Source organism: Cervus elaphus, chromosome 33, assembly GCF_910594005.1.
Source record: "Cervus elaphus chromosome 33, mCerEla1.1, whole genome shotgun sequence".
Taxonomy (NCBI): Eukaryota; Metazoa; Chordata; class Mammalia; order Artiodactyla; family Cervidae; genus Cervus; species Cervus elaphus.
The window spans coordinates 1,910,554-1,931,864 of NC_057847.1; the positions used below are offsets into that span (position 1 = coordinate 1,910,554).

At 40.1% G+C, this 21,311-nt stretch overlaps 1 pseudogene; it reads right to left on the bottom strand.

Annotated features, from left to right (window-relative positions):
• Positions 1-730: 730 nt before the first annotated feature.
• LOC122688394 overlaps positions 731-21,311 on the bottom strand; it is a 35,187-nt pseudogene continuing 14,606 nt past the window's right edge.

The following is a 21,311-nucleotide window of genomic DNA, read 5'->3' on the forward strand; positions in this document are numbered from 1 at the left end:
GGCTTGTTTAACATCACCCTCTTTACAACAACCGCAGTTCTACTTCCTCTTATTCCATTTTCTTTCCTGTTCAGTGGCTTGAAATCCTCAAGTAACTCATGTTCTGATTCAACAGTATTTCTGTAACTCCTTTCTGTGTTTTACCTTTTATCTTCCAATGTGCTTTTTTCCCCTGTTGGTACAATAACACACAATTCCAAAGTGCCATCTAATGCACTATGCCACTGAGCACCACAGCCAGTGATTTTAAGTGTACTAAATTATCTTCTGGTTGAAAACAACATAAGCCGAAGAAATAAATGCCTCTTAACTAAAGGCAACGGTCAAAGAAACTTTTGAATGGGTAGTCGGAAAATGCTTTCAGGCCTGCCTATCAGAGCGGATTGAGAACATTTGCGCTAAGCAGAGCCGTGATGTTACGTGAGCAGTGAGAAGGTGCACAACAGCCACGTATTTTAATTAAAATACCTTTATTCTTTTCTTTTAATATAAACATGAGGAAGAAAAACCACACAAGTTGTAGCATCCTTTTCAAAATAAAACTGCAATCGATACTTGAATCTCCAAGCTCCATAAACAACATTTTTTGAGGTGGTAGACTGTAATATTTTATATCCATTATTTATCGTTTATGTCTCTGTCCTTTAAAAATGATGGAACCTGTGGCACTCAATATAATGTGAAGCCTTGCTATAAAGAGAGAAAGTATTTCTAGCCCAGAAATGCTTTGTTTACAGGCAAAATTCCTAGGATTATGTTTGAGAAGGTAGGAGAAAGATTTTACATAGTTGAGAACACTTTTTTTTTTAATGTTTCAAGTTTAGGTGACATCATTACCAATTTCCTAAAAGACTGATTACTGGACCTCCCTGTCTTTTAATGGGCTTCCTGGTGGCTAAGTGGTACCCTGTGTTTTAAAAAGCCTGAGGTAAGGGTTCCTAAGATTTATCTTTCCTCAAGTAACAACTTGAACTGACACACCTACAGCCAGGTTAACACGCAGAACAGAAAAGCTGTTTCATGTCGCTTACTTCCCTGTCACTACTACTAGGGTCCAGTTCCTTTCAGTTTATTATCGATAACTAATGCTATTGTTCGTAATTCCTTTACCAAACCTATAAAAAAGAAACTTCCGTGCTCAAGCAGATCAACAGCCCAGCCAGGCAAAGGACTATTTTAAAAAGAGGAGGCCAGGTCTATAAAGATACAAGATATCCTCCTGAAGTCTTTGTGCAATTTGAAGCTTTGATACTTGTAGAAATATAAATGCTACAAACTTACAAAACATCACCTGAGAGTTTACTTGAATTTCTTCTAAACTCATTTAGTTTTGTAAATTTTAAACATTAAGCTCTTAATTTTAATCTTTTGTTTTAGCCTATTGTTTGCCATCTTCAAGAGGGACCGAAACAAAAAATTCAAATTAAAAGCTTAACATCTAAGATTTACAAAACCAAATGAGTTTAGAAGAAATTCAAGTAAACTTTCAAGTCACATTTTGCGTCTGTAGCATTTATACTTCTGCGGCAGTGTCCTGGAGTGTCCAAGCACACTGTATTAAAGCTTAAAATTGCACCAAGACTTTTGGGACACCTTCTATTTCACTATCTGCTTATTCCTGGACTAACAGGTTGGCTGCAATTATGAAAATATCCTTTAATACAAGTATTTAACAAAGAGGAAAATCATCAGAAAATGAGAAGCACCATTCGAGTTAACAAGAAACGCAGCACGGACCCAACAGAAGTAGGTAACAACATACTTTCTCTGCTTATGATCCCAAACATGCTAATATGCTAATAAGTAGTGCTTGCAAAAAAACTGAATGACAAGTGTTATTCAGCAGCTTTTTGGTTTAAACTGATTGCCAAAAATGACTAGCAGCTTCAATGAAATAGGGAGGAAGAATCCTTCAAAACCTAACAATGCTACAGCAGTCTGTTCCTAAGTGGCTATATGAGTTGTCAGGAGTCCCATGTTTGAACGGCAATACTGCACTGATTCTAAAGGAATATGCAGCAATATGGGCGAGAAAAATAGGAAAAAGTAAAAGTTATACAGTTAGTGTCTTTAAAGTCTAAAAATTTAAACTATTAAAAAAACCTCACATAGTTCACAGTTATCGGCCTACACAGTAAGCAAATATCTGTGGGTGGGTTGGGAGCTTTTAGCTTTGGAGTGGTTTTTGTAACTCTGTTTACATTAAAAAGGACAGAAGAGTGTGTTGTCTTGACAAGGTCCAGTTTTTTCCTATGACCATAACCTTTGCTGTCTGCAAGTCTCTTGAATTCAGTGTCTTTCTTCTAGGTGAAATACTAACTTTGCTGGTTTCTGAGCAGGAGAGGTGGTATTTCTCCAGTCCTTGTTACGAGGGGTTCATGATGTTACAACCCCTCACCTCTCTCTGTTCATGAGAGGATGGCATTGGAGCGCTGAATACCAATGAAATTATCAGCGCTGAAAGACCTTCTCACAGCAACTCTGCCCAAGTCTTTGTATTTGTCTTCACACAGTCTGGAGATGGCCTAAGAAAGTCAATCAGATAGAACATAAGTATAATTGGGGGAAAAAAGTTCCAACCTTAAAGAAAGCAGCATTGATAAGCCACACATCTGCATTCATTTAGGTTGACAGTTGCTGCTACTTTGGATAGCTCATATCTACACTGCTGATTCCCTAAGATAATATTCTTCAAGGGCTATGATGAGATTGCTGGGGCAGGGAGGAACATATTTAAAAACTGGGTTCCCAAAATAGGCCCCATCTAACAGCAATATGATGTTACCTACATACTAGGTCCTTAAGCATAATGAACAGACCTGAGCAAAATCAGTGTTTACCCAGCTATTCAACTTCTATTCAGTCTTCATTATTTACTACACACTACGAACATTTTAATGAGGGTAGGTGTGTGTTGAAGGCAAGAAAGGTCTAGTGATGAAGCACTACAAGGTGCTATTTCACATGCATGTAAATTATTGTAGAAAAATGTCTTATTTCTAAAGTACCAAAGTACCAGAAAAAGTGTCAACTTTATATGTATTCATTTCAGTTGTAAATTTTGCTGTATACCCACCAGAAATCACAAACTACTTCAAATTACTCTTCAAATCACTACTACAAATTACTTCATCCCATGTATGTTACCACTTCCATTAAAAACCCACCTACTTTCTACATCCAGTTTCTGAACCCACATTCTAATTTCCAAGTATAGGTCTCACAGCTTAGCCCCTGATGCTTCTGGTCTAATAAACTCATGGGGCTGAACTGTGATACACAAACACACACTACAAGCTCAGGCAGTTAAGAGTGGTAAGTAATTATCAATGTACATATGATTAGGGACACAATTATAAGAATTATTCCTGTATGGTTATATGTAAGTGTGGAGGTTCAAATGGAAAACCATTAAGAACAATTAAATCTGATTTAAAATATTCTGAATTATGGTTACATAAGAGATATCTGTAATTTTTTAAAAAAAAATAATGTGATATCTCTGTCTAACCCATAAAAGACACAGGGAATAAGATGCCAGTGGGTTAATAAGCTCTTCAAACTGTCAGTCACTGCGGAGTGTAAGTCAGCCACAGATGCTGGCTTTGGTGGCTGACAGAAAACCCAGTTAGTGAATCCCCAGTCTTACCTCTAGGCTCTGTGCTCTTTCTTTGCTAAGAGGAGCAATTGGAAAACTCAGGTTGTCGTCATCTGCTAAGGAGCAAAGGTCAAAGTAGTATTTGGCATAAACACTGGCGGGAACATGAGTATTAAACTGAAGGAGCTCCAGAAAGTGCCTTTCCATCTCATTCCTGGGGGAGGAGAAGACAAAACCAACATAGGACAATTTTAGTCAACTGGGCTATCTTCAGAAACCCCATTCTGTGCCACAACAGCTCTAAATAGTTTGGAAACAAACAACGGCTCCCCAGCTGGATTAATACACTCATGTTCAAACAAGGTACAGCTCTTTGTGGTTCTTCCTGCGTCCTGGCACTTGGAGTTTGGGACAAGGGGGGGAGGTTATGGCCCTCTTATGCACCCATGCTGCTGACTCGGGGGCTCATTCCTCAGAGTTCCATTAGTGCAGCTGCGCATTCATGCTCCACGCTCGCTCACACGGCCCCGCTATAGTCATCAGATGAAAGGAATGATGTATGCTGTTTATTAGCTCTGGCGAACTTGCAGACATTTTCACAGATAACAGGAAGGGGCTTACTGAAGTAGAGACACGCCAACAAAAGGAGTAGGCACATCACCACGGCAACAAATGGGGCCATGGAGAGCCACTGCTATTATCTCTGAGGGGAGAAGACTCTTGAGGCAACAAGGATTCATCTCAGATAAATAAATAAATAAGCTACACTCGATGCGAAAGGGAATCCCCTCCCCCCGCTCCAGTGCAGGGGACTATGGCAAAGGGCAGAATGCAAGTTTCTGTTCCTCTTAATCCCAGTAGGACCAGAAGGTGTTCCTGGGACAGGATGGGATACACTTTTCAAGCTATGGGAGGCAGTAGGATTAAGGGGAGACGTCTTGGCTAGACTAAATGCACCTGAGCAATGACCCCGATGGAGCAGTTCCCCCTGCGCTCCGTCCGCTGGCCCTGACTAGGACAGAAGGTGCATAGGCACGCAGGGGGCGAATTCAATGAAGTGGGAAAGTAGGGTCCTGGGAGCAGGTCTTTCCTGTGGGACCATACACAGTCATTAGCTTGTCTAATGTTTAAGTAAATAAAATCAGAGTAAGTCTTACCACTTTCACAGCAATCACTTTAAAGAGTTAATTATATACAAATGATAAATACCCAGACAAATGAAAGTGACTTATTTTTCAAAATATTTGTTTCCTGGTTTTAAAGTGTTAATATTTTATCCATTGGTAAGTCATCAAATGTTTGATGTTCTCCTGCATGGAGAGCAGAGTGTGAGCAGAAATGAGGTTTCTCATTTGCTGAACTTTAAACCTAACTGAACCTACCTCCAAAATTAATTTCCTGTTCATATGGCCATAAGTCTATAGAAATGTAAAACAGATAATGTTTTGATAATCAGCTAATGAGGACTTAATTTACTACGGGAATAAATGCACTTCACTATCCCTTTTATATTCTCTTCCACTAATACATTTTAATTGTGTGGAAATACAGTACTTCATAGGATTAACATGTCTATTAACAGAGCTTTACTTACTGAAGAAAAAGGCATTAGGACTACAGAATACGCTTCTGCGTTTTTGTTTTTTTTTAAATGACTAGATGACTGAAGATCATGCCATTTATAGGTGCAGCAAATTTTCTGAACAGCAGCTGCTCAATATATTCAAACAAGATACACGAATGTTAGAAAACTTTTAAGGAAAAGCTGATAGATGCCAATTTTTCAATTTAGACTCAAAATGAGACCATTACAAATAGCAGCCAACAGCAGGGGGATGTGACTTGAACACTTGGCTGTAATGCTTTCCAGTTTCCAAAGATCATAAACAAAAGCAACCTATTACGAACATAGCTCCTGGTGATTCTGTTGTACACAGAAAAGGGCTGTTTACAATTAGCTTCTTCCTGTAGCTAGACACTGCCATCAGTGCTATTGGGCTCACATCTATGAACATCCACACACTTCCCTGCATGTTCTCTGATGCTGTAACTGGACCCAGAGCCCCCGTCAGCTTAGCTGCAGGTTCTGAGAAAATTTCAGCTGCCATCATGGCAGACCTGGTGTTTATGATTACACATTTTCCTTCCTTCAAGGAACCAGTTTAAAGATGGATGATAGTGGTGCTCAACGTCACCTTAGTTTCTACAAATTCCAAAAGTACTTCTACTTATCTCGAATTATCTGCCGTAACACTAAGGCGGCTACCAGCAATATCACCATGACACTTTCTATCATCAAAGTGGACATTTTCACCAAAGGCCACTTTGACAGCTACCAACAATCACTGGTCCCTTCTCTTAGTCACAAGCTTCTTTGCTTCAGTTGTAAATATGCACTTTGGTAAATCTGAATTAAGAGTCAGGGGCAAAGGGAACAAACTCTTGCCACTGCCTGCCATGACCTTGATCGTCCTCTGCTGTTCAATATAATAAAGAGGTGCCCCTTTACGTTTTCCTAAATGCCACCCACAAGGACATTTTTCCTGTCAAGTGAGCACTTCTAGAGTCTGCTGCAAATACCTCTCTGGTTCCTGCTGCCTCCCACCCTCGAGGCCCTTCCCTGCAGCCAGACAGCAAGCCTGATGTTTCACGCCCATGGGAGCATGCCATCTGTGAGGAACCCCCCAAGTTAACTCGAGGCCCCACCAAGTACCACTGTGGTTGCTGAGTGCCCCGGGTGAGGCCCCACTGACACTTCCTGGGCTATCTGAGACAAAGGAGTTTCCTAACTCAGCAGACCTACTTCTAAACATGGGGAACACTCCTGACAGTGGAGGAGACAGAACACAGAGATCTGAAACCTTTCTATTTGGTCATCTGTACATCATGGTTTCCGTAACAACAGAACCTTAGAGACAACCTCAGATTACAAAAGAAAAGACCTGCAAAAACAAACATACAATGTGTGACTCAAGTTGAAGTTATAACCTCAGTAGTCTGGAGGTGCTAAGACCTCAGCAGTGACCACTTAACTTCCAAGGCCAGACATGTGTCTCTTAAAAACAGACTGGACCTGGTAGACAGCTTTAAGAAAGACGTGAAGTTATTTACTGCATCATGTTGTTCTGGTAGTGAGCTTGTAAAATGGCAAAAACCACCAGAAAAGTAATTTCAATTTATCAAGCAGAATATTACAACAGTAACACACCAAGATTTAACTAATTAATGATGGGAAATACAAATGGTTATACTACAGCTAGACAGAAAGAAGTCTAATTTTATATTTATACCTAATTCAGCTCTCTGCGCAATGTAACCTTTCTTAAAATGTAACATTTCTTAAGCTGTAAACTTTATGGGAGCAAATAAGGTATTGGAAAATGGTTAGACAGTTCACCGTAACCTTACAAACTCACATGTCCTCAACTGTAACGTCCTTTAGGATCTGGCAGTAGTCCACATTCCAAACAGCCTGATCGTCCCAAACCTTGGAGGCAAGAAGAGTGGCTCCCAAAACAATTCTTCTCCAGTTAGTGGGGCAAATGTCGATCTCAGCATAAGTTAAAAGCCTTTCTAAGTAAACCTGCAAAAGTAGAGGACTGACCTTTGATTTTAATTCAGTTTAAGGGCTGTGATAGAATTGTTAGGAATGATAGGTTTCATCTGTTTTTAACATGTCTTTTATTCTTTGGTTCTACAGAGACTTTTGCTCGGCCAGCCAAGGCCAAAGGCCAGGTCACAGTTGTAAGGCAAATATTTCTGTCAGTCTGGTATTTCTACTCTGCCCATGTGAATTTCCAACCCAATTTTGGTCACAGGAATGAAAGGACATCTCAGCATTCTAAAGACAGGCATTGTGTTATTACCTTCCCACTTGTAAAAGGCAGCACATATAGCCCAGCATCGATTCAACCGTTCAGTAAATGCTTGAGTGCCTACCGTGTGCAATGTATCTACCATACTGGTGGTGGGTACGTGGCAATTTTACATAAAGCTTGAGTATGTAAAACTCTGGTAAGACTGAGCATTTCTTTATCTTCTCTTCAGAGGGTGAACTTGAAGATAATAACTGGTGGTCAAGGAGCCTCCCAGGTCAAGGAGCCTCCTTGCTGCGCCCCGCAGGGCAGGCAGCACGGAGCAGCTGTGCTTTACACTCAGGGCCTCTTCAGGGAAGATTCACGCACAAAGAGCTCTTTGTTCACACCCCGATTTTTCACATCTCCATTATTTCATAACTCATTGGTCTTACATATTCTGCAACTTAGTCAATTTGTTTGGTTCTAAGGTGGTTAAGAGCTGCCGATGTCTGAATCCCTGGGGCTCCTCTAAATCTGCCAGGTAGTTTGTGGGATGACTTCATGGCTTCTTTTATATGTGTCAAACGGCTATTCTATAAAGAACCAGACCAAGTTAACAGCTGAGTAAAGACTAAAGACATAAGTTGTGATGGTGTTACCTCTGCAGAAGAAAATACATGCCATTTGACAAAAAGAAAAATGTCCCGTTATCAGACTGACAGCTCCGATCTGCCAAAGCTCTCCAAACTCAATTGTGTTTCAAACACGGTTACTGAGATTATATACCCTTAGTGAACTTCTGCCCCCCACTCCCCAGAGAACTCCGCACGCGCCAGTACTCTCCAAGAACGAGTCTCCCGCAGGGTCCGCCCCTCTGCTGTAGTATGGCACTGACAGAGGCAGTTCAGCCGTAGGGGCAGTCCCTCAGCTTCCTCTCAGCTTCACTAAAGGCAAACCTGGTCTCCTTTACACCACTTGCCCTCCTGTCTCAGTGGAAGTGACATCTCTTTCTTTTCCCTGAAGCTAACTCTTCTATGAATGAAGTCAGTCCCACCTCTCATTTCTGCAGAACACTGTTCCCACAATTCATCTCTTCTTGAACAACCCCCCTTCTCTGTCAGAGATTTTCTCCAATGTTCTCTTACATGTTCTCAGCCCATCCGTCACCACCCCTTAGAACACTTCCTTCAGGAAATGTTCTGACACTGGCTCCTCATGACCCATCCTCTCCTTAGCCCATCTAGTCTGTCCCTGGCCGCCACTGCCCCCCTGAAACTACTGAGGCATGGTCACTGCTGCCTTCATGACAAACAGCCAGCACTCGTCATCACAGCGCCCCACTCCCCAGGCCTGCCCTCAGAGCTGAGAGACACTGCCACACGCCTGGCTGCCGGGACCAAAGACCTCCACTTGAGTTATCTCACTACCATCTGTTGGGAATTCTTATCTCCACTTTCACTGGTCACCTGCCGGCTCTGCTCTTCTGTCCGTCACTTCTGGCTTCTATCACTGCCATTGCCTCCTAACTTCTCTGCTTCCACTGAAAGCCAACCACAGTCTGTTCTCCCCAGAGCAGCCAGGAGAGCCTCTCAGATTAAGTGCACTTCACGGGCCTGCTCAACATCTGCCAGGGCTCTCCCATCAAACAGGTCACTTCTGTGGCCTGCTAGTTACGAGGCCCTGGGTGAGATGCCATCGTCCTTCTGTGCCCTCATCGCCTGTGCCTTCCCTCATTCCCGACTCTGATCACAGCGGCACCCTGCTGACCCCTCAGCACAGAACCCGCTCCTGTCTGCGCCTCGTGCTCTGCCCCCTGCCTGTGCTCTCAGGCCCCTCATCTTCCTCAGTCCAGCCAGGTCCTGGTTCAGATCTCACCTCTGTAAAGAGGCTCTTCCTGGTCTTTCTAGCGTGCATGTGTTAAGTCACTCAGTCGTGTCTGACTCTGTGACCCCATGGACCCGTCTGGCTCCTCTGTCCATGGGGAATTCTCCAGGCAAGAATACTGCAGTGGGTTGCCACTCCCTTCTCCAGGGGATCTTCCCAAACCAGGGATGGAACCCAGGTCTCCTGCAATGCAGGCAGACTGCCTCCTGTCTGAGCCACCAGGGAAGCCCCTCGAATCTCTCCATCCCTTTACCTTGCTTTCTCTTTCTAGCTTTCACTACTACTTCAAACAGTCATCTTTTTAAAAATACTCATTTTAAAAAGTCTTACACTCTGTGGTACACCCGATTCTTACACACACTGTAAATGAACCATACTCCATAAAAACTAGAGAAAAACAAAACCCTTATGTCTGCTATACTTACCTCAGAAAGGCAAGAACTCTCCTCTATGCCCAGCACTTAGAACCGTGACACGGGCAGGCATTTGGTGCCTATTTATGCCCTAAGGAGCTCCTTGGCAGCACTCAGCACGTGCACCATGCTCTCCTTCTTCAAGCTCTCCTGGCAGCTCTTCTGATTCTGTCCTGGGTTTCCTACCACTCCGGCCACTCCTCTGGGGATGTGTCCTGTAAGTGCGGACAGTCCCCACAGATCTATCTTCTCCTCAACTTTTATTTAACGTACTCTCTCTGCATTTGAACAGCTACACGTAATTCCCTGCCTCTTGCTCAGCTTCGGGCTCCAATCCCATACAGTCAAATGACTGCTAGACACTGTCACTCTGCTGTCTCACAGGTCCATCGGGCTTAACTTGTCTACAAAGAAATGCCCCTCTTCCAACCCACATACTCTCTCCTGCCTGCATTTCCCAGCTCTCCACGTGCCAGCGCCACTCCTGCCTCTCTCAAGCACATGCCAACTGAGCACTGTAACTGGCTCGCAGCTCCAAGAAAAGGCCTGCGTCTGACCCGGGCCCACTGAGGGGAAGCCTCCTCTCCTACACTCTGCCTGCAGGGGCGCAGGCAGCGGTGACGCAGGCCCTCCCTTCAGACCATGCAGCTGACCTTCCCCTATAGGTTTGCTATAGGGAGGAGTTAGGCAATCCCAACTACCTCTCAGCTGAATATGATGTATTAGTCAAATGATAAAATCTTACCATAGGAATTCAGTATGGATGACAGAAAGGTCCTCACATAGCTGGAGCTCGGCAGGCTAACTTGAGTAAAGCCTTTCCAAGCACTGCTGACACCCCAGTCCTGGGTACCTTCACACGCCGGCACCAGGGGACAGTAGAGATGGTTAACACTGTCGTCCAAGGTCAGGGAGGTGAAGGCAGTCGGTCTCAATCAAGACACACATCACACTGCCTAGGCAACACAGCCTGAGACTCAGAAACACACTGAATCTACACCTGCCGTGGGCCAGGAAGTTCAGTGATCGCCTCCATCCTACCACCCAGCACACTTTGCCGGTGTGCGCCTGTGTGCACTGTGTGTGCATGCATCCTGAGGTGTGGAAGGAGAAACCAGAAGTCTCTCCTGCTGCCTTTAACATCAACTGTTTTGTGATGAGAAAAGCAGTGGCAACATTTTAAATCATGATGATTACTAAAGCTCAAATCTGTATGTTTTAATTCCTTTTGATACATTTCTCTTTAATAAAGTTCTGATGATCATTTCAGGAACCTACTTTCATTTGAAAAACAGGCCCATACCTTCTGTACAAGAAAAAAATTTCTAGAGATGCTTCTATTAAGAGAAAAATATATTACCAAAGTCACTATTGCACAGTCAGCAGTCAGCTGGGCGGCACTGAAAAGAGTATGAACAAATCTGTAAATGAATCTGTGTTCAGGATCATGCTTAAAGTACTCCTCCGGAACCCTTTCTCGCTGAAAGAAGAAAAAACACAATGTTAAGTATCCACTGAAGAAAAATACTTAAAAGTACCCTCAAGATAGCAATCTTCACACGTGGGCCCACGTGCTACTTAAAATAATTTTGACTAGGTGACATATCTTGTAGTCTTTTAAATATAAATAATTGGATCCTAAAGTACCGTAGTGATTCAATACTCACTACCATTCATTAAAGAAAAATGCAAGCACAACCTCAGAAAATGTATTTTCACCTTCTTCCCCAAAGAATTCTAACCAAATGCAAACTATTTTTAGGCTCAAAGTCTTGCTGATCATTGTACGTCATCATACTTTTCTGCAGTCAACTATGAAAACACCTTTCCAGTGTCCTGTAACCAGAGGCTCTAAGAGTGTGCTCTCTTACACAGCGGTCACCAGTCACATGTGTCTACTGAGCACCTGAAGAAGTGAGTTTTTAAACCCTGTCATTTTAATTAGTTTAAAATTTAAACAGTTTTTAAATTTTCTCCTTAGAGGTCTTACATATGTGTTAGGAAATGTTTATATTGTGTGATGCTATGGAAAATCATCCTTTAAAAACCTACATTTTCTGTTACTTGGGTATGTTTACTTACCTGCTCATTCGTCATACAAAGCGTAACTTGGTTCTTATCAGTCACACCCCTGACACAACATGCTTTTGGTAAAATTACTTGACATAATATGGGGTGGGGGAAGAAGACTTAAAGGAAGACAATCTTGGCTTTGAGCTGGAGGCAATAATTTTCTTCTAGTAATTAATTTCAAAGCAAATCAGCATGAAATAAACACAACTGTAATAAGAGAAAAATACACCTTCAATAAAAGTGACACTTACTGTGAGTGGATGTGATCTCTCATCAAAAATGTCCAAGGACCTATTGGCATCTCTATAAAATAAGAATGTGTATTTTAAAAATTAATTCAGGAGTTACTAGCTTAGTAAAATATCTGCTAAAAGTAGAGAGAGGAGTAGAGGAAGCTTAACCTTAATAAAGCAAACAGTTTTACATATTCTCCTGGATTCTGCCCTTAGAAAGGTTTTCTGACCTATTTTATACTCAGCACACCAAGTTGCATGAAATCTCTTCTATAATCAGCCAGAGCTGCCTTTACCCACACAGACCCCTTCTAACAGGCAATGTTCGTAGACCAATACATTTCCACTTCACTAACCTCACAATGGAATATACAAGAACATTTTATAAAGTGGTAGTAGTAGGCAATAAAGTCTTCTAACTTCAATGAATGTAAATATGAGATTCATGATTTTTTCTTGTCTCCACCCCCTTTTGTTCTTCATATTATATTCTTATTGTTTATTTCTTCTTGTCTCTTTTAAATAGTTTGAGTTAAAAATTTTAATTGTCTTTTAAGAGAGACCAGGCTTTTTCTTTTAAATTCCACCACACTACTACACTGTGCCCATTTAAACAGTAGTTCTGCAAATGTGGTCTATAGGCCTCTATAGGAATCTCCCCTGGCCCCTCTTCAGAAATCCTGTAAGTCCAAGAGGTCAAAACGTTTTTTATAAGAATACCAAGACATCACCTGCCTTTACCCTGTTTGACACTTAACTATGATTGTATAAAAGCAAAAGTGGGTAAAACTGCTCATTTCTGAGTGTGAATCAAGGCAGTGGTATGAAACTAAATTAGAAGTCATTCACTTATTCCTGGCCAAATGAATGTAAAAAATCTGCTTCACTTAAGAACATCCATGATGAAAGAGTAAAAATTAAGTGTTCTTAAACCTTTACTCTTCTTCATATTCTGAGTAAGCGGACAGTATGCATTAAGCACTTGTATGTACTGAAATATGGCTGTGCTAAGGAAGAGCACTTGTAACTTACTGGTAACCAAGTCACTTTTTTCCCCCTAGAACATCATATTTAAACCACTTTTTTCATGAAACACCAATTGACAGTCATTTCTTCAAAAATGAACAAAGTGAGCCTGTCACTTCAAAGAAAACTCTAAACTATTTGTTGCCAATGATAAAATTCAAACCATCAAGCTAAAAATATTAGGATTTTTGGAAAATTTGTACCTTCCAGTGTGTTATTTATGGTGAGCTTGATTTATCAATACTTAAAGACTTTCCCGATAAGACTGGTAGTGATACTAACAAGAGTGAGTTTTTGACACTGTCTGAAGACATGTGAACCAATACTTTGCAAATGACAATGTATAATATTATAAAATCATGTACAGATAAAAAGATCCACTCAGTATGCATGACAGATCAATGGGCATTAATTTAACATAGTATCTACCTCAAGTTCACTGATAATGACTTGGAACTCCATCTTAACTAATTTAATAAACTGGCACATGTGGATTTTGGGGACAGTATCAAAGAATATGTCCAATTATCTCAAGGCTTTAAAAATTCACCTTTTCCCAACTATATGTCTGCATGTAGCTGGATCTTCATATTGCTTCTTCAAAGCAAATGACTGAAGACAATGTTGACATGAGAATCAACTGTCTCCTATTAATGAGATACTATCCTCTCCACTATTTTGTTGTGGAAAATGGTTATTTTTCATTAAAAAAATGACTTATGTTAAACACTGGGGTCCCCAGTCAGATGGTGATCTCATCCCTCAGGAGACAGTTTTCCTGTCCTAATGTGGAGAGAAGCAGAACACCTTACTTGCACCTACAGAGCAGAGGCCGGGGTGCTGCTAAATACTCTGTGACACACAGGGTGGCACCCCACGCCAAAGCCTCATCCGGCTCAGAACTTCAGCAGTGCTGAGGAAAGCCTGTTTTCACATACAGTGGATTTAATTTTTTGAATTTTAAATTTCAATTTCTAATACAGTAAATATCCATGTAAACCACATAAAACTTAAAGAATTAAGAGTCCCAAAATAAAAATAAATGATTCACTACAATACTGTAATGAAAGCACTCTAACAGTAAAAGCTTACTCTAATACTGTCTATTGTTATTAACACTAAACTTGATACTGCGTAAATTAATTAGCTGGAATAACAAGACAGGTTTTAAAAGAGCTCACCTGTTCTTTATGTGGTAATATGTTGCTAAGATCACACTGTGGAGGAGAAAAAAATATTGTAATAATTGGTTTTTATCACATTAGGCCTGAAGACATTTTAAAGGGTTGGCAGAGAGGTAAGACCATCCAGATGCCCGGTGGCCCCCACACCCCCTAATTCAGAGCAGTACCCATAGGTGGTACCCCCCATGTTTTAGGTTCTTTGGCTTTTAGCAAAATTAGGAGACCCAAAATATAGATGTGCTCTTAGAAGACATGTTTAGGTTGATAATATATAAATTCTTATATATTTCCCCGGTCATTTGTCCTTCTATGCACAGAATCTTTCATCTCATACAAGTTACATCATCTATCCACATGGTTAAATTTAAGCCATACAGATTTTGTGTGTGTGGCTTTTTGTTAGGCACTGCATTTCAGTTGATTCCGTTCGGTAGTCCCCCTAACACATCTATTTTCCATTATTTCTCTAAAAGTAAGTAATACAAGTGCTCCATATCAAGTAAAATGGATTTAAAATCACTTTCACACATAATTATTAGAAAATTTAATAGCAAAATTTTATAGTCACAAAATTGATGATAGGCCTAGTTATCCTGAAATAAGCACTGCTAATAAGGCAGCACAATACAGCACAGTACACTATTAATGACAGGTATTTCCACATTATTTTAAATAAAGTATTAACTAACCAACAGGTACAAGTCCTCAGATAGTTTTTACATTACTATAGCCCTAAGTTATTCACAGATGCTGTGTATTAGGCAATTAAGGGGTTCTCTGGTTAAGTTATTTGCTTCCCTTTGTTCTCAGTATCTAAAATGAAACTCAAAATAACAGAGAGAAGGCAAATCTGAATTTTGTAACTCCTCTATAGAATCTTAGCATTTGCAGAAAGGCCTGTAACACTGTTAGCATCAAAGATGGATACTTCTATAGTGCTTCAAAGTTTCTTCAAATTGATTTTAAAGTCACAGAATTAAAAGTTACACGATAAAAAGGGCAACTGAACCTAATATGATACTTAACCCATTTTACAAATAAGAGAATCAAGGCTTAAAATTGACTTACTCAAGGTCCCACCAATTATCAGAAGTAGTTCTCTTTCTCCTACCCTCAAAGCAGAGAGTGGTTCCCAAGGTCAGCTGCACACTGGATTACCCGGGACGCTTTAAACACTGCCTGGCTTCTGCTTCAAAATGTTCTGATTTAACTGCATTAGGTACGACCTGGGCAACAGGATTGTATTTAAAGCTCCCCAGGTGACTGCAATGTGCAGCCAAGTCTAGGAATGAATGAGTCAGGGTTAAGATCAGAATCTCTCAGGATGGTTTTTTCTATGAAATCATGCCTCACACATCATTCCTCAGCTTGTCAAAAGGGGAGTGTGTGTGAGAGAAAGAGACACAGGGACAGAGAGGCAGATAGACTCACAGACTGTGTCTTGAGGGCAGGGAGGAAAGGTGGAATTCATGTATGTGTCCAGAGACATACATCTTGAAAAAGTTGCATAAGTGATTCTAATAAGGCTCACCTACCCCAAATGAAAACTAATCCCATCGTATTTTTCAAAATCATTCCTAAAAGCCAATTTGCCCTATTAATTTTCTCAGTAAACCTTTATTTCATCAATAATGAATGTGAATGGTCATTTTTAAAACTTAATGAGAAAAAAATTTACTGTATTGCCAAACACTAAGACTAGGTTGAGAATAAAAAGCATGAAACCTACTTGTCTGAGCAAGGTTAATCTTTAAAACTACTTCTGAATTATATACTGGAACATCAGGCTCTTTTGAATTCAAAAGAAGCTTGAGTCTAGCCACAGTGAGAGTAGTTTTTAACCCACAGATTTAGAGTCTTGGCTGAATAAAAACACTCAGTGATTACGAGAGAAGTGCCAAAGCTCAGGACTTTAAAGAGCAATGGGGCTCAGTTTTTGTTGAAATACGATTTGACCGAAACTAATATTATAAGAAAGTTACATTATTATGATTGTGAACTGGTTGTTTTTAATTAAAGTTAGAAGTTACTGATCATTTAAATAGCTAAAAAATAAAAAGCCTTGCACATTAAAAATTAAATTAAATTTATAAGCTAATTATATTTTTAAGACAGGAAAGTAAAATTAATGATAAGGATACTAATATTTTCAAGTAGCATTTCCCAAACTGTCCTGGAAAGTCAACACTCATATGCTAAGAAGACATTAGTTAATGTTCCATGGACAACCCCAAGGGAGGTAGGAAGGTCTGCATCCTGTTTGGTTTTTAATTCTCTCTCTTAAATAAACTTGAACACTCCCATGATTAGGGCGTTTTGAACTGTGCATCTCCAATTGTGGACTAGGGGCGTCCAGAAGTTGAGGAATAGTTTTCGTCATCGTAACACTGTTCGTGTCTTCTTAAGTATAAGCCTGGCCACAGCCTTGTTTCTGAAACTTCATCTCTTTTTTTGTTCTCTGCTTTGATTGATACAGTGTGTTAGAGATACACATATATAAACAAAAATTTTAAAAAAACAAAAACAAAAATTAAATGTGTCTATTAAGTTAAAATCTCAGTTGAACAAATTTCATCTATGGAGAAATTAAGCTTGAGAGTACGCCCCTTAAAACGGTTTTGATATATTTTCCCCCTCTTTGGGGGAGAGGAAGGAGAAGTAAAATTTCCTACAGAAATATTGCAGGAAAAAAATGCACGGTGGGATAAATCTGACCAAGTCCAGTTAAATTTAACTGCAGATTCACTTCAGTGCCAGTAGGGGACAAGCTGCTCCTTCTTCTAATGGTAGCTTCCAAACTAGTATACATAGTTGTAGGACTCTCCCAACTCATAAAGAAATAATTTTTTTCTAGAAACATACAATAAACAGGTACCTCTGTTTCTCATTATGTTCAACATTGTCTTAACAATAGAAATGAATCAAATGAGGTTTACATTTTTCCTGGGATTTCTCACTTGCTAACTGACTTTCCCTTCTATCATGTACTCTATGATTAACATGGAAACTGAAGACTCATATTGAGGTCCTTGAAACCAACATAGAGTTGACACCAGTTTCTTAACCTGATCACTGAAAAGGACAAACCAAACGAATGAAATTATGTATGGCGAGGATGCTTTCAGCATGAAGGCGGTCTGCCACTCAGCCTTGGCAACCTAGTTGTACTCACCATTTTATTATGGTTCTAAGATTAGGCTGGCTGACTGTGCTGTCATCTAGAAATATGGCTGGGCATGAGCTATACTCTTTAGTAAGCTGCCCTGGAGATACCTGAAGGGGAAGGGAGATAGAAGAAAATGTCACAGTAAGTTAAACCTATAAAAGTGCGTTTTTTCCTTGGTTAAAATGTCAAACGATGAAGCATTAAGATTTTCCTTATACTCCATGAACTGCTGAGTGTTGCATCACGTGCAGCTCCATGGGAAACCTCTGTACTCTAACTTCCACAGGCAAGACCTGAGAAATGTGGTATAAACTGCTGCTCTTGAAAAAGGACCCACAAGTGAACCTGGAAAGCACCTATTATAAACTGCCTTTATAGTAATGAGAAAGCTTTAAGTAAGACTTCAGTGTTTCTTCCCTAAGCAATGAAATGCAGCGGAGATTTCTATTTCTATTCATTTACTACAATAAAATGCAATGCTTTATATAATATCGATGTGAGAGCATTTCATTGCAGTAAATGAACGCCCATCATAAATGTATTCGTTTGGGAGACGGTGTGAGGAAACAAGCGTTTTTGAATCAGAGGCTGGGCATGCCAGGGCTGCTCTATCACTAGTGACCTGAAGGCCATAGATCTCTTTGAGCCTCAGTTTCCTTATCTGGAGGATGAAAGGGTATAGCTTTAAGATTCTCTCACAGCCAAGAAACAGACAAAGCAGCTCTGAGAATTTCACGGTTAAGTAAGACTGCCATTACACAAGGGAGAGCCTCAGAGAATACTTTCCACTCATCTCACAGTTTTATTAATTCTACTCTACATGTTATCTGCCACTCATCATGGCACTCTGCTGCCTTGCGCATGCTGCTCTCTGCCTGCAGTGGCTTCTTCCTCCTCCTTGTCCCAGCAAGCTTGACCCCATCGACCTCCAGCAAACCTCAGCCAGCAGCCACACCACCAAACTTCTACCTTTCTGCACACTTACACCTCTGTTTCACCACCTGTTACATGGTCTCAACTGCTTGCCTGGTGTCCCCCTCCTAAGTAAGCAAACAAGCTCCTCCAGGTGACAGATTCTTACTGCTCCTCCTCCAGCTGCTGAGAACAGATTCTGGGACAAATTAGGAATCAAGAAGCATTTGACCAATTATTTAAGATCGATTACAACTGGAAGGTAAATCATGCTAATGATACACATTCAAACTATCTGCAGTGGTGCTGGGTAGGTGACAAAGAGCTTTGTCAGACCCTCTAGAGAACAAGCTATCTTTAAAACACTTTAGAAGTATCCATTTATTTGTGAAGAGCCCAAAACACAGCCATAGTCAAATACTAAAACAGCCTGAACTATGTGAGGACAATTCTCTTCCTTTAAGTAAAGGCCAATAATCAAATCCCAGTCACTGTCAGTAGCTCTGAGTAATAGCATTCTTTAATACCACAGAACACAAACAGTTTTAACACTTGGTTTTCTTGGGTTTTGTTTACTAATTCAGATGAGCCTTCCTTCCTTCTATTAAAATAGTTTTCACCACGCTGTCACACTCTATCCGTGTCCTCCACAAACGCATCAAAGGTGAAACAAGGAGAAAATCTAGTCAATGTTTTTTTTAAAATACAGAGCATTTAAATAAACATTGCCAGTAGCCAATAATAAGAACTATCCAAATGGGTGTATAAGCCACCGTTTTGCTTGTTTCAGGTATTTTATGGCAAGGCCACTTACTCCTTATTAACAAAAAGTTCTACACATAACATACCTGAAAAGTACCACTATTTGGAAGAATTTCTCCTTCAAGCTAGAAATGATTTCAACTGAAACTCATATATTCCTTAAGCCATCTGGTTAATATGTAATTTTAGAATCTCAAAAGAGACACAGCATGAAAACTGTTCATTCAAATAGTTATATTCTAAATGAAGTTATCTTTTAAAAGGTCACCACTATTAAGAGTATGACACATTACACACAGTAAAAGTCAGTTCTGACTATAAAATCTACCTATGAGGGGAATAAAAATAGTAAGAAAATGCACCAAAATATAGACTAGTTTGTAGAGCTTTGGCTTTGGGTAACATTTATCCCGTTTTTCTCTATTAAAACTTTTTCTTTATTATGAATTATATCTGTTTATCTTTGGAAATATTAGTGCTGAAACGTTTAAGAAGTTTAATCAGACGTAGCCCTACAGACTATGGGCGCTCATTTAGTCTATCAGTAACCTACAGACTACTGGCTAGATCCTACCAAAGAAATAGTGAACACTTCTCCAGGCCTACTCCTGAAGCGATTCAAACTTTTGGCATCTACTATTCACTAAAGGATGGCAGAATTAAAGCCTCTGAGCAAAGCCTGGATGTATTAGCTGCCAACAGGTTACTTTCCCCTCTTCTCACTTTAAAATTTAAGGTAACTGTCCTTTATGATTAAAGCCTTATCATCACTGGCTCAAAACCTCAATAAACTACACTGACAAAGATTAATGATATAAAATGCAAATACAAAAATCAAACAGCAGAACCCACTCACTGATAGTTTAATGTTCAATGAAGAAGAGTATTTACCTTCATTCAGAGCTAAGGACAGAACAGATGGACTTCTACAATCTTTACAAGAAGGGAAAAGGCTTACTTAGTAGACTTCAGTTTTAATGGCAAAGACTAGAAAATCATCATACTGGAAGACTAATAAGTAACAATCCCCCCAAAACTTATCATTAAAAGTCAAGCACCTGTTGAAATTCTGCCTCCACCCAAGTGAATCTTCCCATCCTGCCTACTGCCTCTGAGTTTAACCCATCAAAAAAATTAAGCTGAAATTCACTTTTTTCTTCCCCTTTCCACAAGCTTTAGATGTGTTTATTAATAATTATTAAGACTTTAACTTAAAATTTTGTAATATTCTATGCATTAGCGTGGGGCTTCCCTGGTGGCTCAGTGGGTGAAGAATCCACCTGCCAATGCAGGAGACGCAGGTTTGATCCCTCAATCAGGAAGATCCCCTGAAGAAGGAAATAGCAACCCACTCCAGTATTCTTGCCTGGAAAAGTCCATGAACAGGGGAGCCTGGTGGGATACAGTCCCTGGGGTTGCAGAAGAGTCATGTCTGACTTAGCAACAATAACAAGAAGTGCATTAGTGTAAACTACTCCATCCACATTACTGCACGTTAATGGCCAATGTGGCAGGATGAGTAGTCTGAACAGGATGCTTATCAAGGCCTTAGTAGAAATGTGCAGTATTCTAATTGTAGGTATAATAGAAAGTATTGTCTGAGTCAGTATCATTAACTATACTGAATTAAAACTTTTAAACTGAGAATTTACATTCAAAGTATAAATCCAACTTTGAGTGGACCAACCACAAATCTACTTCTTTTCCCACCTTCTTTCAGAGATATCATCTCATTAGAATTAAAAGTATTTTTTCAAAAAAGCTGTACCCAAGACAGGATAAACTGCAGATGATTTTTGATGTTTGAAAGATGAAAAAATGAGATAAAGGAGTAGTAACTGACATGGCATAACAGAGGAAGCACAACCTTGGAACTACAGAGTGACTGGGCCAGGAACAACAAAACCAATCTGGCTTACAGAACCCAAGGCAGGTTCAAAATTCAGAGACATGGTCGCCAAATCCGTGCAGTGAGGTCTATCAGTTAGCAAAGTGATGCTTCCAATTAGATCTTAACAGACAGCGAGGGACCATCACATGTTTGAGGGAAACCTCCAAGAAGTCACAGATCAAAGCAGGGAGAAGGAACTGATGGGAATGATAAAAATCCAGGAGCAAATAAAAACTTAAAAAAAAATCTTCAACATCTACAGAAAGATGAGAAATTGCATCAGTGAAAAAAAGAATGAAAGGATGGAAGAGAACTCTAAAAAATAAGGTAGACAAAACAATATATTCAACAGAAGGATTAGAGCAGAGTCAA